The following is a 12943-nucleotide window of genomic DNA, read 5'->3' as shown; positions in this document are numbered from 1 at the left end:
GGTGTTTGAAATATCATACATGACTTGTACACATTAAGCAACTACATCTGATATGTTTTGCGTTCCACACTGTTATTTCGTTTTTTCTTTATTGTCAAATGTAGTATAGTCCAACCGGATTATAGAGTGACTCGCTATAGTTTGAATCAATATGTCGATGGTAATGTTGACATGTAGTTGAAACTTTTATTATTAAATTATCAAGTGGTTATGAGCGTGAATAAACCAAAAGAAAGACCTTTACAAGTTAAACAAGCTAATTTATCAAGTATCTTAATTTATAATAAAATATAACGAAATTGGAGTTCCTTATCTACGTTCGCAGTAAAGTCCAGTGTAATTTTCTCACGAACCAATATTGTTGGTTACTATCGCATGAACTTTATATCGGATCCAAATGTAATGAAAACTTTCATTCGCTTATTGTCATATGCATACGAGTGAAAATAAAGTGAAATAGATATGAAAATTAGTTGAAACGACACCAAATCATTTAAAACGATAACGTTTTGGATCGTGGGTTCTCAATATTCAAATATAGTAAACATTTACATTCATTCATTTTATATGAATACGAGTGAACATAAAGTGGGATGAATACAAAAATAGTTGAAATGACACCTAACCTTTTCATTGATATCATGCCGTTTTGGGTCATGGGCCTTGATTTCACTCTAAAACGAGTCAATAAAACTTGGAACATTTTAGACGACTTATACAAGTTAAACGAGCCAACTTGTTAAATATTTTGTCTCATAATTAGAATATAATGGAATGTGCTTACTTTCGTTCATAGTTAAATCTAATATAGTTGACTCATGGAACAATAATGTTTGTCATTATTGTGTGAACTTTATGTCGATACTCGGGACAAATATAATGAAAACTTCCATTCATTCATTTTCATGTGCATACAAGTGAAAATAAAGTAAAGTGGATATGAAATTAGTGGAAACGACACCCCCAATAATTTAAAACTGTATCATGACATTTTGGATTATAGGGTTTCAATTTCTCTCCAAAACGAATCAATCATGTCATGGAACATCATATAAGACTTACACAATTTAATGAGTTAATTTATGGAGTATTTTATCTCATCATTGGAATTTAAATTATTTAGTCTTTCAAAGAATCATGTTATTCTGGATGATGGGGCCTTGATATCACTACAAAATGAGTCGATCAAACTTGGAACATCTTAAAAGATTTGTACAAGTTAAACGAGACAATTTATTGAATATCTGATCTCATAATTAAATAGTCGGAATTAACATTCTTACGTTCGTAGTTATATCTAATTCAGCTTATTCACAGAACAATAGTATTGATTATTATCCTGTGAACTTTATATCTTTACTCGGGTCCGAATGTAATGAAAACTTCCACTCGCTCATTGTCATGTGCATACGAGTTAAAATAAAGTGAGGCAAATATGAAATTAGTTGAAACGATACCCAATCATTTAAAACGACAGCATGACATTTTGGATTATGAGGTCTCGATTTCACTACAATTTAGTGAAAAATAGTTTACTTTAGTTAAAACGTTATCAAATGGTTTATAGTGACAACATGTCGTTTTGGATCACAGACACTCAATAGCACTCGAAATATACTTGAAACTTGTTTTAATTAATTTTTATGTAGATACGAAGAAATATAAAATGATACAAACGTGAAATTAGTTAAAACGGCATTCAATCGTTTAAAAGGCGGTATGCCATTTTTCCCATTGGTTTTAAATTGTGTACGAAAAGTTAGAATGAAAATGGGCATTTTAAGTTTGGCGGATTTGGTCAATTTTTGTTTCAGATTGGAAATTTTAGATGTTTCAAACGAAGAGTGTTTAAGACTTTTAACAGATGATAAAATAGACTAAAGGCTACTTAACCAAAAAGTATTGACCATAGCCTATTTTACCAACCATAATTGTTGAATAGGCTTTTTAAACGAATCCCCCTATATTTATTTAATAAAATAATTAAAATTTAAAAAAAATCAAATGGGAAAATTAGGCGCCATACCTAAAAATTGAAAAAGTATATTAATGCCCTACATAAATTAAACTTAATAAAAAATGTATTAATTACTTCCTAAATCTAAAACCCCCCAAACCTCAACCTTCTATCACTTTATTCATTTCAGAACTCTCCTCTCTTTCCCATGTCATACGTTTTCTATTGTCACACCTCACCTCGTCACTTCGCTGTCTTCTGCAAACACTTTGACGCCGACTTTAACTACAACGCCGACTTCAAAAACTCTAAAATAGCATAAACATTCATCTTACTTAGATGTCATTTAGCTATCGAATCTTAGATATATATTCTATCTTGCTAGCTTGCCAAAAAAATAATTTGTTTCCAAGACCGGCTAAGAGAATCATTGTGCCAAAGGCGCCCTTCGTTTCACCAACAAGATAAGGAGACCAACTTCACATTTGGAATTGCACAAAAAGACTATTCATCTCAGAGAGGTTTGTGGAAAATTTTGGATAGGACAGATATTTGAATGTTCGCTCAAGTTAGTAGGGGGCCTACTAGACGGACATTATCGAATAACGCATGTTGATGAGAGATATGAACAAAAAGCTTCGAAGGGGTTGTCGTGTAACAAGCGCATAATGTCCACTTACAATGGTTGGAAAAGGTGGGTTGAAGAGGATCTTCAAAGAAAAAGATAAAAATTTCTTCAAGATTTTATAAATCCTAGATAGCCACCATTTTTCACTGTTTAGAATTAAAAATTTGAAAAAGTTTAACTCTTGAATAGTCTCTTAGTGTCCAGGAGTGTCTTTTCTCTTTTATTTACCCTAATCATTTTGATGTTTTGTTTTCTTTGATGTTGTTTGCTAAGATTGGTTGAAACCCTAAATCGGTGATGTGAAGGTGTAAAACACAGATGCTGTGCTAGACATTTGTATAGCAATTTCACTCTCAAATATAAAGGCCTAACTTTAAAGAGTTTGTTCTTGGCTGCAGCTAAGTCTATTACTATACCAAAATGGAATGTAATTATGAATGAGATATAGACAGCGAACGAACGAGCCTTCAATTGGTTTAATAAGAAGCCAGCGGCTCAATAGACAAGATCCCATTTTTGGGAACATACTAAGTGTGATATATTGTTGAATAACCTTTGTAAGGCCTTCAATGCCTTCATTGCAATAGCTGGAGAGAAGCCTATAGTCACAATGTTAGATAAGATTAGGCATCAACAATTGATATGGATGGATGTAAAAAATGGAGACAGTTCAAAGGTGGGATCATGCGTATGGTCCAATAATTGTAGGGATAATCGAGAATGCTAAATCAGATGCCAAGTTCATGAGGGAAGATTATGCAAGTAATAAAAAAATTGAAGTTCACAACACTGATGGTTTGAGGTGGAGTGCGAACTTGGTGAGGAAAGAATGTGCATGTAGGAAATGGTAGTTGAATGGAATTTCCCATGTACATGCCATTTTCAGATGAATACTACAAGAAGGAGACATACCTAAGAGCATACAGTCCCATGATTCATCCAATGTCAGGTCTGAACTTTGGCCTGAATTGGAAAAAAATCCATTGGCGCCATTAGTAAAGAAGAAGCAGGCAAGTAGACCTAAAAAGCTAAGGAAAAGATCTCAGATTGGACCACACGTTGGAATTAAAATAACAAGACCAAGAATGAAAATGACATGTAAGAGGCATGGAGAACTGGATACAACAAGAGAACATACAATGCACAGATACAAGAGAGGTACCAACAAATGAATGGTCCTTGCATTTTTCAGTTGAGACGGAAATTGATGAATCTCACTCATGGACAAATATCAATAGGAGTATATTTTACCAAAATAAAGAACATTTGGGAATAATTGAGTAACTACAGGCTCGTGTGTTCTTGTGGAAGATGCGACATTAGAGGTACCAAAAAGCTAGCTGACCACTATCATATAGAATAGATTATGTCCTTCTCAATGGAATTGAAATCGTTTGCTCAAGTTAGATGCCAATTATTACTGATGGATCCCAACCTTCCCATAAACAAAGCGTTTGCACTCGTGTCTCAATGAGAGCAACAAATGAGTGTTAATATAGTATTGGCACATCGATTCTATGGCGTTCCATATCAAAAATGATCTTAAGAAAACTGCTGCAGGACAATCTTAAAACAAATATCAGAGGAATGAACGACTTATTTGCATTTACTGTGGTTACAATGGTCATGCAGTTGATAAGTGCTATAAGTTACATGGATATCATCCTGGGTATAAAGCTAAGCAAAAATTTAGTTCTAATCAATCAATTCCCGATAGCTATCATGCCATTATGAACCAAGCATATGAAGCCATTCCTAAACACACACATGGCGATGTAGGAAACTTTGTGCTGACTTTAAATCTGCACAATATCAGCAGCTGATGAATGTGCTGAATACTCACCTTTCAATTGCAAAAGTTGATGCTAAAGGAGATGCAAATGGTGATCATATATCAGGTACTTGTCTATCCATCTCTCTTAATCCAATATTTATTTTCCCTATACATAGGGTATTCAATTTAGGTGCAATAGCTCACATTTGTTTCACAAAGTCAGCATTCCACACAATAAAATCTATTCAGAATGCTTATATCACATTGGCCAATCATGAATGAATTCTTGCATATTTCAATGGAACCATGAAAAGCAGCCTTGATATGATACTTGAAGATGTTCTATTTGTACCTCAATTCAAGTTAAATCTACTATGTATAAGTTCATTAACCATGGATTCTCTTACAATCATCAAGTTTCTCATTGACTCATGCATTATTTATGATATATCTTGCTTGAGGATGATTGACAAGGGTAAAAGAGTTGCTGATCTTTACATATTAGATGCTAATCCTTCTAGTTTTGTTCTTAGCAATTGTAATGCTTCTCATTACATGTTTGATTCTATATGTTCAACAAAAAATTATGTGGCTTTTCTCACAGACTTCGTCATTTATCTTTTCAGAAAATAGAATTGTTAAAAGATCATTATATCTTACATGTAATGGTTCCAAGCAATACAAATCTGCTCGATGTACTTTATGCCATTTGGTAAAACAGGAGATGTCTTTCCTTTGTATCAAATAACCATTTCTCTCATAGTATTTTTGATCTAATTCATTTTGATACTTGCGGTTAATATTATGTTCAAACACATGTAGGACATAGATTTTTTCCCGCAACGGTGGATGATTGTGCACGGTTCACATAGATATATCTCATGAAACAAAAATCAAATGTTGAATTTATTGTCCCCATGTTTTTCAAAATGATTGAGACTCAGTTTTACAAAGTGATTAAGACTTTCGAGTCTGGTAATGTACCATAACTAAAGTTTGTCGATTTCTTTCGCTTCAAAGAGAGTCATTCACCAATTTTCACGTGTTGAGAGACTTAAATGGAGTTTAGTTGTTGAAAGGAAACATCAACACATGCTTAATGTAGCTAGAGCCTTGTTCTTCCAGTCACAAGTCCCTATTTAATTTTGGGGATAATGTGTATTAACGGCCACCTTTCTTATAAACAGTTCACCTATTTTAAATAATAAAACTCCATTTCCCTTCTCTATGATTATCCAGTGGATTACAAACATCTTAGAGTGTTCAGCTGCCTATGTTGTGCTTTCAACTTGCCTTCACATGGATCAAAATTCCATCCAAGAGCCAAACCTTGTGCATTCATTGGCTATCCTCCTGGTGTGAAGGGCTACAAGTTAAATGACATTCAATCCGAATCATTCTTCATTTCTAGAGATGTTGTATTCAATGAACATGTTTTTGCTTTCCAATCCATTCCACATCACAATGACTTTGTTGATCCCTTTCCTGACATCTGTTAGACATTATGTTGTCAAACGACCCCCGGGCGATGATGAGAACCAATTTTATCAGTCGACATAAATGACTGAACGATANCTGAATTGAATTCCAGTTTGCTCTGGTTTGGCTTGTGTTTGTGCGGAGAAAATTTGATTTTGTCCTCATTCAATAGCATTTCTCGACTGAAAGAGTTGGTCACAAACATGGATATGGAAAACTAGTTAATTCAATTTAATTATCTATTATAATATGGTTGAAAACGTTAAAAATAGTTAGTTAATAGTGGAATATAATGATTAGGGAAAAAGTTGTGTTATTATGGATACAATTAATATTATATTTTATCTCTAGCAGTCAAAAGTAAGATAAATTTGAAAATGCATCTCAAGATTATAGTATTCATGAACTTTTATAGATATACAGGTTTTTCCTGTGCGGCTTGTTTAGGGAAACAGGCTAAACCTTATTCCTCATACATATCTAGTCAGACTTGTGATTTCTCTCTAGTCAAAACAACTATGTCCAAAACAAGCATGTCTAAAAATTGCAACGGACCATATTGATGTAGATTTTCTTTTTCTATCTCTGTTATTAAAGATCATGATAATCTATCCATACGTTTTTTAATGAACACAGAATATGTTTTCATTGCACAATAACCACCAGACCAAATAATTATAATGTGGGATGAAAACCAACATGCAGTTGTGGAATAGCCTGCATATTTGCGGCCATGACATGAGACCTCTACATGTCAAACCTTCTATTTCTTACCATTCTGCTTCGGCCTCTTTGGCAGCTAGTTAATCAATCAAAATTTAAGGTGAGTACTTGAGGCAATTAAATATTTCTAGAAGCAGGCCGTTTGAGTTTCAGAATCTCTCTCTTTCATTCACGTTGTAGTTTTTCCATCTTTATAAGATGCCTGGTACCTAATTAGCTATAAAGTCAGTTCTTTTAAAGTCAAGTACTGGTTGTTGCAGATTTTTCTTCCCTAATTTTTTTTGGCAGAAGATATTTTTTTTCTTGCTGGAACAACATTTATGCGGCTTTTACTTACTGGTGGTATTGGCTTATTGCGTTTGAATAGGCCGTTTAATTCATTTTGCAGAAGAGTAGCTTTGTCTTTTTCCTTTTAGTTTATCCCACTGATGGCTTGACGATATGTTATGATATTTGGAATAGAATTGAACAAATGGTTTTTTGTAGGCATTTATTTTTCTTATTTGGTGCTTGTTTGACAATCATTNTTTGCGGTGCTCAAAATTTTGCAGCAATCGCATTCGCCTCTCCGAGCCAGATCCCATGGCGCATTTTATCTGTAAGTGAAAGCTTCGGCTTTTCATTATTCCGTTTATGCGTTGCATCTTCGCCTGAAATTATCTCTTACTGTTTACAGTTGATTACTACCGACATTGTAATCTCTAGGTGTTATGAAATGCATGAACGTTTTTTTTTACCATACTTATGAATGTACAATCAGCAGAATTTAGTTAGACTAAGGACGTGTATCTCTGTGCTTAGTTGTGCTTAGTATTAGTGGTTACTTCGTTATATTCTGTTACATTTTAAAAAATAGGCATATGATTGAATGATTTTACCTTCCTAACTGATTGCTGGAATTTCTTAATTTGTATTATGATTTTGGAAAGTTATTTTCCACTATATTTTGGTTCGAGTTCTGGACTTTTTGTAAAATCTGTGCTCACTATAATTATGATTGGGCTTAATGGAATAAATATTTCTGGTACCAGAACTTGGAGTGGGTGCGCTAATTCCCTAAGAAGTAAATCTACTAACAAATAATTAAGTTTGTTATAAGATATATAAATTTTTAATAGCTGAAGCTGTAAACAATTAACTTATTTTTGCAATAAGATGAGAGTAAATTCCAGAATTAGTAACTCATTTTTACTTTAAATAATGAAAATAAAAAAAGTAACATATTTTTAACACATCTAAACATATTTTTAGAAACATACAATTACTTAAAAGTAACTGTTACTTATTCATAAGACTGGCTAAAACTTGCTCAAAGTGTTCATATATACAGTCCTGCATAGTTGTAAAACACAAAAATAAAGTAACGATAGTTATATTAGAAGTCAAAAACTAGTATAAGATAGATAGCACACAAATACAATGCATGTAGAATCCAATAAAGAAACTGCATAAGAATTAATCATAGTATGGTGAATGATTATTTACTTTCACACAGTCGCGGTGCAAGTTAATAAACATAGACAATCTTCAATTTATATTATTTATCACAACAAAATCTGGATTTTATTTATGTAACTTATAAGCCTAGATCTTTGTGACATTGGCCTGCAGCATTTAATGGTGTAAGTATCCTGTTAGGCTACTATCGAAGTCCTTTAGACTTTGAAGTCTTGATGCTTTTCTTATCTTTCGTAGTTCACAACTTCGCCAAAGTGAGATTAAATTAATCTGAGATTCTTCACCGACTGACTACCCTTATTCCTGAATTACGCTCTTGTGTTACAGGTGATGATGCCTTACACAGCTTCTAGTGCAAAAGTTTTCTATAGTGTTCAACAAGTTAAATAATCATCTTTCATTCACTTCCCCCGATAAGGTAAGGATTCTCCCTAGGACAAGACTATAATTTTATGCTTTTGATATTTTGCTAGGAATAAGTGTTGAGCATTTCTATGATAACGTGCTTGGTTTGCATATTTTAGGCATAGAGGAAAATGAGGATTGTGCTCGATAAGTTTATTCATTGGAAGTTTTGAGGGAGATAGATTTGTAGATTTACTTTATTTTAGCCATTTTCTTTCTACTCTTTTCTTTTGATTTAGTTTTGAGTTTCTGTCTTCTAATATCATGATGACTTCTCTTTCTTTGTTACATGTTTCTTTTTTCTTTTCATTTTTATAAGAAAATTGCATTCTCCTCTTAATATTAGGGATGCAAATGAACTAAATTGATCTGAATTGAATTCCAGTTTGCTCTGGTTTGGCTTGTGTTTGTGCGGAGAAAATTTGATTTTGTCCTCATTCAATAGCATTTCTNGCACTCCAAAACACAAGTACAACGAACCAAATTTAGGCTTATGTACTCCAATGATGAAATGAAAGAAAATCAAAATAAATGAAATGATTTTGATTTTGGATAGAAGAGAGGATGAGAGACGTTTTACATATCAAATTGTGAGGAATAGGACACCCAAAGGGTCCTATTTATAGACCATGAAAGGGTGTGGACGAAATGGTTGAGGCCAAACCATGCACCCTTTCCAAACAATGCACCTTTATGAAAATGTGTCTATTCACTGATTTTCGTCCTTTTTGGTAATTTCTCATTCATCCGATATTGGTTTTCGAAATGCCAAATATACTCTTCAATACATGCATAGAAATCAAAATTCTCTTTCGGGGGCGTTGCCCCCAACCCCCGCGACCTGACCGGGCAGGTCGATCCCCATTTGTGTGCCCCGAAGTGGCGAAGTGGCAAACAATTTTGCCTAAACGGATTGAGTCAAGTTTTTGAGTATTTGGCCGAAGTCGATACGAAGTCACTTTAATCGATTTTCAATTCTCGATTTATTTAACCAATATCCAACAATAGGACAGTACGTATAATATATCAGCTTAAGCATAGAAATCGGGTTGTTATACAATATGTTAGATGTGCGTTGCATAAAATCATTCGTCTCTTACTTGCACATTCTCAATGTACATTGATTTTCTTGTGTAACCCGACCACTCAAGCTCTTAGATTCTACATTAATTCCGTTCTCATGATATTACTTGCTATGGCTCCTCTGCCATGAACAGGCTGAAAAATTAACAGACATAATAACTAAAAAAAGTATAAATTGTGCAATGATAGTGATATGAGAGAAAAGGGGACTTTGAGAACCATAATTGTCAGCTTAATTGTTGAATTAGGAAGAAATGGTTTGAAATGTCTTTTATTTTCTGAGCCTCACCCTCGTTGTGTGATAATGATATTAAAAGATATTCGCTCTGTTTGTTCATAATAGTGAAAGCTATAATCTGTTGCTGATTCAGTTTGTCTTGTTATACACTTGTGGTGGCCTATATGGCATATAAACAAAAATTATAGTCTAAATCGTTGTGCTTTGGTAGAAAAACATATACATTTTTATCAAATCTAGAAGCTCTACGTATCTATGAACAAGATTTTGACTCCATTTGTTTCCCTTTCTTGATGTGAACAGAAATCCGATAAAAAGACTAGCTCAGTTTTGGTTGCTTATGGACCAGCACTAAGGTAACGAACCTGTACCAATGCATCCCAGTGTGGTATCTTCTATATTAATACAAATATGCTATGCCGTATGGAAAGATTCAAGATTTATTTGTATGACATAGATCATGTTTCACTAAGCTTAAAAACTTTACTTAGCGATAAGTTGGTTGCAATATATTAATATTTTGTTGGTAAAGTTAAAAATAAGTAAGGTCATGTTTGATAGGAAAGGAATTCCATGGAACTTGGAAAATATTTGAACATTTTCTACCTTTTTGATGTTTGATACTACAAAATTTTCCTTGGAATTCCTTTTCTTGGTTTGGATGCCACCTAGACATTTTTTAGCTTTTTGATGAAAAGGTGAGAATTCATTTTTAGTCTACTGTAGCAATTTTTTTCCTTATTTTTTGTTTTGCTATGGAAACAAATTCTAAAAATTATTGTAAAAAAAAATTTCCCTTTAATTGACAATTTTCATGTAAAACAAAGCCAAACGAACACTAAAAGATAGATGATTTTCTTAAATTTCATGAATTTTTATTTTTTATTTTTTGGCAATGGAAATAAATTTCATCCCCAATAGCAATAAAATATATTCCTTTAATTGACAATTTTCATGTAAAACAAAGATAAACGAATAGCAAAAAATATTTTTATTTCAACATTTTTTTAGTAGAAAATTTTACCAATCAAACACAATGATTTACAATTTTCAGGAAAATAATTTTTAGGCAATTCAATTCCCTAGAATTCATTTTCAATTCAATTCAATTCCATCTTTACAATAAAAAGGACCCTAAGTTACTTATTTTGATGTTAACACAAAGATACTTTTAAATATGTTATAAGTAAGAAAAAGTAATATATACAAACATGTTTGGGAACAAAAATTATTTAAAATTAGCTTTTACTTTCAGCCCTGTTTAGTGGGGATTATAATATAGATTTTAATTTAAGTCAAAGTCATAATTAACTTTGACCACATATTTTATGGGATCTACAAATGTTCAACCATAGCCTTTATCAACTTTGTAAAAATCTACTAAATATCTTATCTTTAGCTAGACCAAACACAGAGGCTTAAAGCCAAACATGCTCTTAGAGTTGTTTCATAGTGATAACTTACTAGATAGAATCATACGTTCTTCTTTAATAATTATAATCTTAAGATTTTAGGGAAAAGTTGTTATTTGAAATACTCCTTTCTTATGTCAGTTTACGTCCTTGTGACTGTTCCATCAATATGTGTTAGTACTCTCTTATATCAGCATAATTGAAAATAAGAATTACACAAAACTTCAATCTCTCCATTTTTGTTCATTTTATATAAGCTATGTCTATTATAAAACATGGATAAAATTTATGACTTAAGATTGTATCTAGATTCTATGCTAAATGTTTATGTTGATCTTAAGTTACTAAAAGCTCATAATATCCAGTTTAACAGCTGAAACATGGCTTACCTACCCGGCTCAACATTCTTGGAGAACAAATAAATCGAGGGTCCGGAGGAGAATAGAATTGATTTGTATTAAAGAACAATTCGTCTTCTAAAAAAAATGTTTGCACTACTGCTTGTATGCATATGCATGCACATACATCTGTTTGTGTTTCCATATTTCATTTGCACTGGTGCATTCTCAAAATTCCTTCTAACAATTTGTACCGAGAAACAACTTCATGATAAGATATTAATTATTTAGTAGTGAATGTGAACGGACTCTGTTCAGGAAATTTTTGTTAATTATTGTAGACCGTTAACTTATAAAAAAATAAAAAATAAAAAACCTTGCAAGATCATCTACTTAACGGGGTTAATCCCAATGATCTAAGTCAAACATTCCAAAATAGTAGCCTAAATTCCTTCTAACAATTTGCACCGTGAAACAACTTTGTGATCAGATATTAATTAAGTCCTTGTTCAGCTCTCATTTTGTGAAAATAAAAATAGGTAGAATAGTGTTTTTTTTGAAAAATGAGTGGTTGAAAAAAAAGGAAAAGTTATCGATTTACGTGTAATATTAATTTTTGGAAGATTATGTGGTTGAAAATAGGAGAGAGAAAAATAAAATGTAATGGAATGAAAATTAATGGAGGTCAAATGGGGCATAGTGAATGTGAACGGGCTCGGGTCAGGAAATTTTTGTTGATTATTGTATAATGTTAACTTAAAAAAAAAAAAAAACACACCTTGCAAGAGCTTCCACTTAACTGAGTTAATCCCAATTTAATCAAAGTCCAACATTCCAAAATAGTAGCCTAATGGCCTAGACGCCATAGAGCTAGTCTCGGAATTCCTACTAGTAACTAATAGCGTGCCCTCGTTCTCACTTCACCAGATTATGGTGCCAGCTTTAAATTGAGTGAGTAGTTAAAGATTGTACTTTCAACATTGGTTAATGATTTAGCCCTTGTTTGAGCTGAGGGTGTAAGCGGTCCAATTTTACCGATTTTTGACAGATTTTCAAACCAAATCACCCAAACCTAAACTAAACTATTTTGAACGGTTGGAAAAAAACTCAAATCTAAATTTAACGGTTTGGTTCGATTTTAAATCATCGATTTTGTCATATTTTTTTTGCCAATCTATTTTTATATCATTAATTCATTGAATTCAATATATATTTATATTTTATTAGCAATAAGTCTAGAACAAACTAAACCCCTGTTTGAACCAAATTTTTGGGAAAAAAAATGAAAATTTGGGTGTGGAACCCAGCCTCTTCTCCAATGGTCAATTTTCTCATTATGATATGAAAAATATGGGTCAAACAAGAGCTAAATATATCTACTATAATTTAAATACCAACTAAATCAAAGTGAGATCACAATAAATTATAACATAGTTTTTTTTTCAATT

General features: G+C 32.5%; 1 long non-coding RNA gene across 2 annotated transcripts; it reads left to right on the top strand.

The window, feature by feature from the left end:
* Positions 1–7088: 7088 nt before the first annotated feature.
* Positions 7089–12031, top strand: LOC111397677. 2 transcript variants are annotated; one of them, XR_002703306.1, is made up of 4 exons: positions 7089–7159; positions 8347–8437; positions 10049–10101; positions 11523–12031. It is a non-coding gene; the product is annotated as an uncharacterized LOC111397677 (long non-coding RNA). The 2 variants fall into 2 exon arrangements; XR_002703305.1 differs by having other exon boundaries at positions 11531–12030.
* The last annotated feature ends 912 nt before the right edge of the window (positions 12032–12943 follow it).

This window comes from Olea europaea, chromosome 7 (assembly GCF_002742605.1).
Source record: "Olea europaea var. sylvestris chromosome 7, O_europaea_v1, whole genome shotgun sequence".
NCBI classification, from domain to species: domain Eukaryota; kingdom Viridiplantae; phylum Streptophyta; class Magnoliopsida; order Lamiales; family Oleaceae; genus Olea; species Olea europaea.
Note: the sequence above shows the minus strand (reverse complement) of the source record. Positions and strands in the feature narration are given on the sequence as shown.